The sequence below is a fragment of the Mus caroli genome, chromosome 14, assembly GCF_900094665.2.
Source record: "Mus caroli chromosome 14, CAROLI_EIJ_v1.1, whole genome shotgun sequence".
In the NCBI taxonomy this organism is placed as follows: domain Eukaryota; kingdom Metazoa; phylum Chordata; class Mammalia; order Rodentia; family Muridae; genus Mus; species Mus caroli.
In genome coordinates, this window is record NC_034583.1 from 20,852,760 (window position 1) to 20,865,718 (window position 12,959).

Here is a 12,959-nt window from a genome sequence, read left to right on the forward strand (position 1 = left end):
GATAACACTGCTGCCAATGTGTGGACACAAGCGTGGGATAAGCCCCTTGTCGGTATTTCTGTGTGGACACCAGAGATCCAACAAGCTGGCTACATCTCCAAGAACAGATATGGGGCTAACAGATGGGGCTCAGATTCTAACATGGATCTTTTCTTTGCGACCTGGAGAAGTTGAGGGATGGCTTTGTGAGCTGGACCCCTTGTATTTAAAATGGGAGGGCACAAGTTGACTTAGCTCTTAGAGTTGTTGTGCAGGAAAACCCACATCAGCAGGATTCTATTACAGACTCCTAGCATAACAAACGTTGCCTGGGAGGGAAGTAGGTAGGGCAAGGGACTGACTAAGCCTGAGGGTTCCTCTGAGATGTGATGTTAATACTTGCCCCCTGTGGGGAGTGGCCTTTCTCCCTGTTAGACTGCAGCCCTGGCTCCTACTCTCCATGCCCTGATTTCAGTGCCTCCTGATTTGTTTTGTTTAACCTGCATGGGATTTTTAAGGTGTGCAAATTAGATGTGGACCTTTAAAAGAGATAGTTTCACATTAAAATTCAGGTTTCTGGATTGATAGCCAAGGAAGAATGGGGGCTTGGGCACTTGTATAGCAGGTCCAAGCAGTTGCCCCTCCTGTGGCCAGTCTGGCCCATCCATTGCTTTTTGTTTGTTTTCTTTTGAACAGAGTACTCCACCCTCCCACAGCCCCTGCTGTCCCTTCCTCAGGGGGCTCTTTGCCTCAGCAGGTGACATTTTTGGTCCAGGTGTTTCTCTTATGAGGGAGGGAGTATCTCTTGCACATCGTGGGACTTTGGTGCCACTCCAGACAGGTTTCTTCTAGAAGACTACAGCACTCTCCCATGTATGACAATCACATTGTTGCCTCCGGACATTTCTAGATGTCCCAGGTCGGGGGTGGGGAACACCTGAGAGTGAAAGTCACAGCAATCCTTATTAAGTGTGTGTTTAGATACTTGCAGTGTGAGAATTAAGGAAAAGCAAGACTTCCTGTGCAAACACAGATCATGGGATCACAATAAATGATCCTTGAGTGTTCAAAGAGGCTCTCCCTCCCCAGGTTTGGCTCTGCCACTCTCAGGCATTGTCGTCTAGAGTCTCCATGATCTCAGCCCTCACATAGAACAAGGGGCCCATAAGCAACCACCGATTAGAGTTAATATTTAAATGATGTGATCTAACACCTCCCCCCACCCCCAGGATGCCTCACAACCTACCATAAAAGGTGGAATCAGTTGAAAAACAAAGACTTTAAACTAAGAGGGGTATTGTTCTAGCCAGCCTGCCCCTCCCCCACCTGGCTAAACCGATAGGGGCTTTGGTGTGTGAGCCGGAGGCACCCTGGAGTTGCCAAGCAGGAAGCACTTCTGGCCAGGATAGACCCTTGCCCTTGGGAGGACTCACTCTGTTATTAATGTAGGCTAGGGCAGTGCAGTAGCCTGGGTGCCGGTGGGCGGGCAGGTGGGCGGGCAGGAGAGGCCTGCTGCTGTGCTCCCTTAGTGTGGGATGTGTTGCTTGGAAACCTGCGTTACCTGGGTAAGATGGGAGGGTGGCACCTTCATGGACTCATCTCAGTTCTTCAAATTGGAAACTGAAAGGGTTAAAATGCTATTAGAAGGTAAGTTTTGACTCTCTCTCTCTCTCTCTCTCTCTCTCTCTCTCTCTCTCTCTCTCNCTCTCTCTCTCTCTCTCTCTCTCTCTCTCTCTCTCTCTCTCTCTCAATCCCTCTGGCCTTTTCTTTCTTTTCTCTGACTCAGTAGGTTAGTAGGCTGTCATTCCCTATGTAGCCTGGGCTAGCCCTCAACACTTACTGTCCTCTTGCCTTCACCTCTCAAGGTAGAATTCTAGGATCGTAGTTATGTCCTCCTGATAACATTTATTCTTGTTTGGTGCTAATGGACCCTCGAAGACCACCCGAGTTAGTACTTTGACTCTGTTTTGTAGACGAAGGAATGGATAATTTGAAGAGTTTAAGTCTTACCCAAGTGTCTACCCATCCTCTTCTGCAGCAGTATGGTGGTGTTAAGGGAAGATGTCCGCCTAATGGGACATTGTTTTGTCAGAGTCCCCATATATATGACCAGAGGACTTGCTCTGTCAACTGGGGGGATTGGGAGTATTGCGTACTTCAGGGTGAGAGATTAGGAGATTGGAGCCTGAGGTTTTGAAAACCCACTGTGAATTCTCTGTGTCTTTATGTCACTGACCCTGAACACCAGCAGCTGATGGAGCCCCAGGCAGAGAGGCCTGGGTCCCTGACTCGACCTGGAGAGAAGGGTCACACATCCACCAGGCGTTCTCTGAGTGGTTTCCTTATAAATGTCAACTGAAAGACTCTGAGATTTGGAACTAGCAATTCTATCCATCTGGTGCACTGGCTTTCCTGATACTTCCCAAGGCCATCACTGTGTCCCCAAACTTGGTGTGGATCCCCTAGCCAGAAGGAAATGCAGACCAGGTGAGTCCTTGGAGCATCATGGTAACCCATCTTCAGGGGCCATGACTTTTCCTGGAGAAACATAAAGAATGTCTGCTTACCCCAAATAGGAGAGGCATGGACAGACCTGAGGAAGATTCCACCCAAGTCCATCTGGGCGGAGAGAAGACTTTACTGCTCTGTTGCAGGTCCTGTCTACAGAAATGCCCTCCATCATGACTCTGAAGGTAGTAATGAACGGAATGGGTTTTTCCTCCCTGTGACCTTCCATCTCCAGTGAGGCACTCCGGACTCTTTGGGACCTCTTGAGACCTAGACTCATGGTTCTCATTGCATTAGCAGTCTGAGGATAGCTGAGATTCAAAGACTTACTCCCACACACTCACCACAAATATGACCCAGAGGGAAGGACAAAGCTTTCAGCTAAAAAGAAAAGAAAAGAAAAGAAAAGAAAAGGAAAGGAAAGGAAAGGAAAGGAAAGGAAAGGAAAGGAAAGGAAAGGAAAGGAAAGGAAAGGAAAGAAAAACAATCACCATCTCCCTGAAAACAAACAAACAAACAAACAAACAAACAAACAAACCCGAAAAAACCCTGGCTGGAAGCTTTTCTCATTAGCTGTGCATCCTTTGGCCACCTACAGAACCTCTCTGAGCTTCAACATTATCATCTGTAATATATGAGACTGTGTCTGCTTTGTAGGTGATGGTGAGGACTGTGGATCCTGCTATCCTGACACCTAGCAAGTACTCTTGCTGTGGCAGTCACAGGAATCTACAAAAACAGCCCTTTCTCAGCACCAGGGTTCGGAGACGCTAGAACCTCCAGGTTCTACAAATGCAGGGTGCTCCATTCACATGATTCAGTGGGGATCCACAGGAATGGCTCCAAAAAGTTTTCCTTTATTTCAGAAGACACCATGACTACTGGGCAGGGCACAGACCCAGCAGCTCCACAGGGCTGAGTGGAGGCTGAGAAACAGGAGCCCAGGTTAGCAGGAACGGAACAAAACAGGAGCAGGACCCTGGCATCCCAGGCATCTGCTGCAGGCAGCCATTGTGCTTCCTGGGCAGACTCTTGGCTCTCTCCTGGCATCAGCCTCCTCATCTGAAAGCCCAGAGACAATAGCACAGGCTCCAGGACCACAGCAGCTCCCATTCACTATGTCCAGGATGTCAGGTTCCCAGAAGAACATGGGAAGTCCAGACACTCTCACAACCTGACATTTTACAAGGACTCTGGTCCAGTAGAGGTCACCTGGCTGTTCCCCTCCTCTTCCTCCATTGGAGGGCGCCATGAACAGCAGGCTGGGAATTTTCTTCTGCACATGAACCATCATGTATCATGTCCCTAGACCCAAACCATTTGGTCGGTGTTCTGGCTCATCACAGTCTGCCATTTTGCTGTGTGGCTTTGGGGCAAAGTTTGTGCCTTCTCTGGACCCCCATTCTTCAACATGTGCGTAGTGGTTTGGGACGTCTCAAGAGTGTTTGCCTTCTCCTTTAACCAGCTGATCATATTTGGAGGTGGGAAACAGAACATGGGCAAATGAAGCAAATGGAACCTGGACTACATTGTTTGGTCTTTGTCCTCTGTCCTTCTGCCCATTTGCCCATGTGACTTGCCCTCTCTTTGTCTATCCAGGTGCTCTGTCCCTCAAATCGTGACATTCTGTGTTTCAAAACCACCCACAGAGTTCTGGCTCTTTCCTTGGCCTTCCTGGGCCTTATCTGTGAAAGGGGCAGTTCCTGGCCATTGTGCATCGGTTCCCGGGGATTCCCCAGGAAATGGTTTGTGCAGGCAACTGGCCTGGACGTGGTGCTCACACAATAATCTACAAGTGGTAAGTCTTCTATCGGCAGCCTGTAAGTAGGAACTGCACATGACCCACCCATCGGCCATGGAGAGCACATCTGGGGATGTTACCGAGTGGTGGGCAGAGAGCAGGATGAAGCAGCTGGCTCGCAGCCTGCCATCTCCAGACTGTTTGCAGTGCAGAGAACACGGGTCCTGTCTAACAGGCTGGTTTCCTGGAGAGATTCCTGGCAGGCAGGTACGTTTTCCCACTCAGAGCCTTTCCTGAAATCCATAATCCAGGCTGGGGCCCAAGCTCTCCACCTTTATTCTTCCCCTCTGCATTTCCCCAGGGCCTCTACCAACCAAAACTTTAGCTGGGTAAACAAATCACTCAGACTTTCTCTTGTGCGGAAGGATAACGACTTGGTACCATTTAGGGTGGGGCACTGGGAAAGAGAGAACCCTAAGAGGGTGCCCCAGTGACAAGGGGGAAATTCATGCTCCCTGCTTTTTTTCCATAAGAAGCTTCAACCACTTGAATTTGGGGCTCGAAACCCAAGAAACCAGTTCTAAACTGTTTGCACCTCTCCCGCTGCTTCTTGCTAAATTTCATTAGGGCTGACAATTTGTAGAACCACTTACAGTGTAATATGATTTGAATGGCTGGCCCTAACTGTTAGAGATGGAGGCTCCCCTGGGCGTGGGAGCCTAGACACTGGAGACATTTCCCAGGCAATGGGGCCTCCCTGAAGTGGGGTGCGGCGGGGCTCTATGAAGGCAGAAGGCAACTCGCCAGACAGGGTGTCCACTCTCAGAGCCAGGAGGGGCAGTCTCTAGCCTCCCTTCCCTTGTTGCCCTGCAATCACTTCTGGTCTTGGAGGCTGAGCAATCTTTGAGTTTCGGCATGCAATAAAACATGCTTGACCACAGGCTTGTGTTGAGCCAGGACTGGAGTTCCTCGCCAAGCCCGCTGGCCAGCAGTCCACATGGGTAGGCGGAATTGATAGTGTGGTCCCGCCTCTGGCGTTGCTTTCTGTTTTGGCTTTGTAACTAAAACAGAGCTGATGCTGGAGAGATGGGACGGTCCCGTTTTATTTTTATCCCCTATCAGAGTTTCACGCCCATGTGTAAGTGCGGAGTAGTTATGGCGTGTCACAGAATCAGTTTGCATTTGGATTCCTGCCCTGCCTCATCCTGTGACCTCAGGCACGCCATTTTCCATCCCTGAGTATCAATTTCCTGGTTTACTAAAACTAAGCTGGTGTTTCCTACTCGGCACAATTAATTAGGCAAAGTATCTAAAACATTCGCGTCATCGACAAGAGCCACCAGCAGCTGTGGGGACTAGCTAAGCTGGAATGGTTAAAGCATTTTATTCGTCAGTGCATCAAGCTTCATATCAGGGGTTTAATATAGCCACGAAACTAAATGACAGAACAGCTATAGGATTCCCCATGAGTGTAGGATGCTCCGGAGTGCAGGTCTAGATGTGCACCTGCACACATGAGATGCTCAGTAAGCATCTAGAAGGGAACCAGGCCTTCATCATCTCCCTCTTTGTCTTAGTATTGGTCATTCCCTTGTTGTTCCTCCTTCTCTTCCTTCTTTCCTCCCCACAACTCCCCTATCTTCCTTTTTTTTTCTTTCCTTTTTAAGACAGGCTTTTGTTATGGAAGGCAGCCTGGCTTCAAATTCCACTACACCTAAATCCCTTTGTAACACTGAACCAAGAGAAGAGTCTTCAACGGCCTGGGACACAGCCATGGGTACTAAGTAAGGTACAGGATGCAGGGCCCAGGACTATACAGATGGACTCTGCAGCAGCAGGACCTGAAGCTCTAGCTGCCTCAGTTACGGATCTGTTAGCAGTTGTTACAGGCTGCAGGCTGTGGAGTGGGGACCACGATTACAAACTGATGATGGCAAGGTCTGCCTGAACCTAAGGAAGAATCTTCGAGGCTCCAGGGAGGAGCCCAGAGCAAGGCATTCATGAATTCCCCTTCACCATGGATTCTAAGTTAACACAGGACACCAGGAAAATGCAGATCTAGGACCCACCTTTTGGTTATTCAGATTTACTGTGCAGACAGTGATTCTCGGGGAGTCTGTATTTTCTTAATTTCCTGGGGGGAACCCAGCAGCCTCCACTCCTACTAGGGAATGTGAATAGGTTCAGGTCTTGGGGGGGGTCACTTGTGGGTAATCACAATTGCTCTGATCTCAAGATGATAATATCCTAGGCATTGGCTCTTAATGAATTACACACACACACACACACACACACACACACACACACACACACACACACACACGTGTTCCTAATGAGAGGACTTGATTGATTGTTGCCTGTTGTTCAATCAGCAGTCATTGTTTGGGGTGGGGGGCTGGAACATGGAGGCTCCAGCTTGGTTTCTAAGGGCTCACCTAGCCTATCACATATCCATCCCTGTACTGGATTAAGAGCAGGTCCCCGAAGAAATACCTGCTCTTTCATCTTCAACTTATATTTATATTGTTGTCAAGACTACTGAAGACAGTAAAGACATGAAGCAATGTCAGTGTGCAGCGGATGGACAGACCAAGGTGGAGGTGGGGGCGTGGGGGAGGAGGAGGGGAGGTAGGTACTGACTTACAAAGTATTAGTCAGACTTGAGGCTGTGAGAGGGGATGTAAGTGAGTCTGGAGGAAATTAAGCTAAGTGAAAAAAGCCAGGTGCGGAAAGACAAACACTGGATACAATTCCACTTAGAGAGTCTAAAATTGCCACATTTGTAGCAAAGTTAGTGGGGAATTATCAGGAGTCCCAGGGCTAGTGGAGAGAAGGAGGTAAACCCCGGTGCTCCTGCCTGTAGCCAACAATAAGATGATACCCTTCAAGATTTACAGATAGTTCTGAGGCGGAGTGAGGAAAAGAGGATGTGGGGGTGGGGAACTGACTGAATTTTAATGATTTTTGAATCTGTCTCCTTTGGGGATGTCACTCTTGTGGCTTTATCTGGTGATGTCTAGAGACTAGGATGGTCTTTTGCTCCCAAGTTCTGTTCTTTTCCAGGGAGTCATTTGAAGGCGTTTCCTTTACCCATTAGTGTGCTGTTGGTTGTATGGTGTCTTAATGCAGCCTTTATAGTTAGTCCTATGATAATTATGGGCAGTGTAGGGCATCTGACTTGGTACCCAAGGATCCTCATCCTCTTTTTGCATTCAGCATTGATCTTATGCTTTATAATGGAAATGAGCAGGTAAATTTTGCCTCCTGTATTTATGAAAAAAAAAATAGTACACAGTGTTATCTAGTGTTACCTAGTTCTTATCTCTAAGTGACAAAACAAAACAAAACAACAAAAACCAAAACTGTTTTTCATCGATCTCTCTGATGACTGTGGTTGGCTTTTGTGCAATTAAAGTCTCTTTAAACTATAAAAATGGATAGGATGAACAAAGTAATGATTGGTATGTGTTGTGTGACTTGCCCTAGGGGGTGGGGGTTGGGGGAAAGACATGAACTTCGCCTCCTCTGCGACAAGGCCAGTTCCCCTTTTCACCTGCACCCCTTGTCTACATGTCCACTGCTAATGACTTCTTATGTCTCTGCAGGCCACCAGGACCCAACTAGGGCCTGGATCCTGAAACCACCCAAGCATATTAGAAACCAGTAAGTCCACAGCCGAATGTGGGGCCTCTGGTCACTCTGAATGGCTACGCCTGCAGGCAGCCTTGGCCTCCCTGTTAGGGAAGCAGTTGGCCCAGTGCCTGCCCATGAGATCTGCTTCCTTCATGACAGCTGGCCGCAGGGATCACCTGCATTTCTTTGGTGAACTATTCAGGCTTTAAAGCCTTCCAGAACCTCACAAATACAGTGCTTGGCTCTCCGTCAGGTTTTCCCCAGGAAGCCTGGCTCCACACCAATCTCGCCACATTTGCTTTCAAGTGACCTGGACAGCCCCCTTCATCTGCTTTTTCTTTCTCTCATCCACTCTTGATTGCTTTAGTACTTTACAAACCTGATTTACATGCTGGTCTAAGTCACTCAGATCCACCAGCGCCTTTCCCACCTCATAAAGATCATGACCCACTAGGGGTCTTGGCAAAGTCACAGAAGCCCATACCAGCCTCAGGTCTCTGTTGAACTCTCTCCCTTCTTAACTCTCCTGCAAAGAGTTCTATCTGGCCCAGGGAACTGGGCACCATCCAGAGGCTCTCTCCTGCTTAGCTCACTCCCTATTGCTCTTACCCATTTCCACTGATACCTACAGACTCAAAGGTTTGAAAACCAGAGAGGCATATTTGGCAGAAATTTATTTGGAGACACCCCCCCCACACACACACACACTTTTTTGTCACACCCAAACTGTGAGAAACAGCAAACAAGAACCTCCCCTTTATCCTCTCCTTTATCAGATTTGCTTACCAAATCATAGGCTAATATGGAAGATGGCACCAGCAGGTCGTTTTTTGTTTTTTTGTTTTTTTCTCTCTCTCTCATAATTACTTCCTTCTGTGGGCAATCTCTTTCTGGGCAGACAGCTAAGCTTCAACGGCAGCCTTCTCACCCGTAGCAGGGGCAGGACAGCTTCTTCCTCAGCTCCTAACGAACCCATTCCTCTTGTGCTGCTTCCAGGGATTACAATATGTTTTCTGGTCCTCAGCCATTCTTGGGATCCCAAAATGTTGCCACATTGTCCTGGCAGACCACATTTATCAAGGAGATGTGGCATTCTGTACAACATGAAAGAAGATGGTTCCCGTAGGAGTCCCACCATGACCACTTCAGTCTCACATGCAATAGCTTCAAGTGAGTGTCTTTTTACACATAGCAGAGGCAATGCAGCAACTTCTTTATCAAGACAGTGGTCCACACCACTCAGGAAGGGATGGCTATATTGGGGTTGTAACCATGTCCACTTCATCTTCATATAGTCTTGCTTCTACCACATGCCTTTCTACCCACACCAGGGGCAATGTGACTACTTTTCTAAAACTCATCTTTGGTTATGCCCTGTCTCTGTTTAGGTACCAAGTGTTAAGTGGCTTTTTCTTTCTTTTTTCTTTTTTCTTTCCCTGCAGAGACATAAGTGAATTTCTTTTTTTTTTTTTTTTCTACTCTCCCAAGACTAGGCAACAGTGACCGACCAAAGATATGAACCCATACAACTCCAATTTGGTGAACCAGTGAGTTTATTGGACTTACATATAGGACCATGGAAGATTATTTAGAAGAACATGGGTGACCTTCCCCAGACAGTTGCATCACTGAAGACTGCCACCCTAGGGATCATGGGTGATGGCATCCCCATAGCTGCATAGATAGTTATCCCTATCATTTAACCTTCCACCACCTGCTAAACACTCTAGCTGATAGGGGTCTCTAACCTTTGGCCATGGTGACATGAAATTGGACCACATTCATAGATGTCCTGGGATACATGTATCCTTGAGCTGCAGATTGGACACACCTGCTAGTGCCATAGAGTCTATATATAGCTCAGCAGAATTACTTATTGCTGCTGAAATGGGTGACTTGTTATGGTCTCAGGTGAGAATCTGATGACCCTCCCCTCCTACTAGGGAACAGTTATGGGCCCCAGCCTTGTGGCATTCCATTTTGGGCAAGCACAGATGGTCTGATTTCAAGATAATATTTCCCATGGAATGCACAGGTAGACAGTGTTTTACAACGGTGGCAAAGGACAGTCAGGGCTCCTAACTGCATGATGTGTCTTAAGCCAATGTGTAAGTGTCCCTTTTGATGTGTAAAGAGGTGTCCCCTTTCTATGATGAGTTTTCCAAATCACACAAAGGTGCAGATAGCGGCTACACACTTGTTCATTTGAGATCTTTCTCCTGAAGGGCAACTTAACCCAGTCTGTCTTCCTGTCTACTGTGTACACCTCAGAGCTGCCTCTAGAGATTCATCTCCTCTGATTCTGTTATTAAACTGCTTTGTGTCTTTATGTTTTCAGCATTTCATTTTCAGTATCTGGAGTCTTTGTTCGTTTGTCTGATGGTGAGGATTATATCAGTATAAGGATGATTTATTATTGCTTTGATTTGCATTTTCTCTTTGTCCAGCTGTCTGGATGGTAAACAAAACAAAACATAACAAAAAAGCCAACCAAAGCTGATGGCATCCATGTCTTATTGATTCTTCGCTCCTTAGCCTATCTGAAGTTGTTGCCAATGGTCCATTCTGTCCAGTCTATCCTGGGTGTCTGTCTTCTGTATCCTCTGAAGGTAACTTTAAAAGATAAAAGATTTATATCGTCTGAGTAGAGATCAGTGTATTGTTTGTAGCTTTAAATTCCAATGCATTCATTATTTTTCTCTGTACCAGGGTTTAATATGTCTTGGTATATTGAGCACAATCCTATTTGTGTGACAGAATAACTGGGAACTTCATAAACCACTTACGTCCTAAAATATGGAGTCATTAAGTTAGAGTTGTGTGGGCAATGCTCCCTTTAACACAAACTTATCCTTTACTGAAAAATTCTAATATTTAAAGTTTAAGTATATTTTAGGAAATTTGGTGCATACAAATATACACGCTTATTTGTGGGTTCCTACTAGATAAGGGCTGTGCAAAGTCCCTTCCTATGCTATGGAAGACCTTGTAAAGGACCTAGTAAAATAAACAGATTGGGGTTACTTTGTCCTGGGTGACAGAATCACATTGAAGTAGGCTATAGCTCTGTGATAGAGTACTTGGCTAGCATGGGCTCCATCCCTATTGAGGCAAGCCCTTGAAAGTAAGCCAACATTGCCTACTGTCTGCCTTCAGTTGTTCCTCACTGGGGCTGTAGTGTCTGAGCTAGCTGAAACTCCAAATGGAATCCATTAGGGTCAGCTCCAAACTCTCTCCCAGCTCAGTTTGCTTGACTGCAGGCCTAGGAGTAACACTGCTGTACAGGATTAAAGAAGGCTATGAAGCCTCCTGGGAAGAGCGTGCTGCCTAAACCTGTCCCTAGGTGGACTTGCCCCTAGAGGAGTGGCATTTGTCCTTGTAGGAGGATCTGTTCTATGAAGCTATGCAGTTCAGATCTCTGCTCCGGCTGCTTTGCCAGCTATAAGTCACTATCACAAACCACAGCTAAACTGAATAACAAGCACAGCAGTTCTTGAAAACTAAATATCTAATCCCAGCCATTGCAGAAATTGACAGAACATTCTTCTGGGTTTTTTTGTTTGTTTGTTTTCTGTGTTTTGTTTTGTTTTGTTTTTCCCCACCCTTAATCCAGTTTAGCAAAACCTAAGTGCTAGGTCTGGAAAGATCTCAGTAGTTAAGGGTACTCACTGCTCTTCCAGAGGACCCAGGTTCAAATCCCAGCACCCACATGGCAGCTCACAACTGTCTGTAAATCCAAGATCTGATAACCTCACACACACATACATGCCAGCAAAGCACCAATGGACATAAACCCCCAAACCTAAGTGTCTGTGACTCATCATACATATCGCCAAGGTAATACACAAAGACATGCCATGACACATCCCCAGATTAAAGTGAGATAATGTCCGATGCTGGTAGGCACATGGGAAGGTGGGTATTCTTATTCAGCTGCTACACAGTGTGGGGCACGAGCCATAAAAGCACTCATGCAGTTACCTCAGCCTTCCTACTGCTCCGAATCCCTCATAAGAAAACAATCAGGGATAGGTGGGTACATAAAAATTTATGTAGCAGCATGTTCATGGCAGCATTATTTATGGCCGTGTGATACCAGAAACTGCCTACATGTCTAACAATAGGGAAACGGTTAAATAAATCATGGTACAACCTGATGGTAAAATATTATTCTGCCCTTAAAGTGTGGTTCACAAAGAATTTTAATGACAAGGAAAACCAGCTCTGATATGACATTGAAGGGGAAAGACTGGCCACAGCCTAGCAAATGCAGCATGAACTGAACTGTGACAGGCTCTCTTCGATGGCTTCTTTCTTCAGACCGGCCCTCAACAATGGCAGACAATCAGCAGAATATTGCTGCCCTTTGGTCTCAGTTGTCTGTATTTGCACATATTGTCTTTGTTTTTGTATTTTTATGGCAGTGTGTGGAGCAAAGGGAGAGCCTTGTACCCATTAGGTACATGCTCTGTCACTGACTTCTGTATCTTAACATGCTTAGTATCTGTGCTCTCTTAGTGCTGCATCCCTTGTCTTGTAGTCCAGAACATTCCGACAGCAACCTGGTGGTTTGGTAAAACATGGTCTAGCCTCCATGTGATATGATAGTGTCATGTAGAGAATCACACGTGGTCAGTGTCCAGGGTGATTGGGCCCTAGGCTCCTAACAGAAGGCTGCTGGCCTGCCTGAGGCAGCAGGGGACTCCTGTGAGGAGTCTGAGGTTTGCCACTGTAGTGAGGATTCTGGAGCAGCCGTAATCTACACCTCTCCTCTTAGGATTCCTTAACAAAAGACCATGAATGAGCGAGCACCTTGAACTTGAGGAAAGTACTTTCTTGAAGTTCAAGAAGCAGGAAGTTTGAGACAGTCTGGCATCAGGGTTTGTTTCTGGTGAGGGCTTCCTAACTTGTAAATGGCCACCCTTACCTGGGACAGGGATAAAGTTGTGGAATACAAACTTTCTAATGTTTCTATTTCCAAGGGCACGTTCGTGTGGAACATAGCAATTTGGAGGGACACCAGCCTCCAACTCCTAAAACCTCTCTCCATCTAAATCCCTCCTGCTGTCACACACTTAGTGGCCTTACAGACCATCAC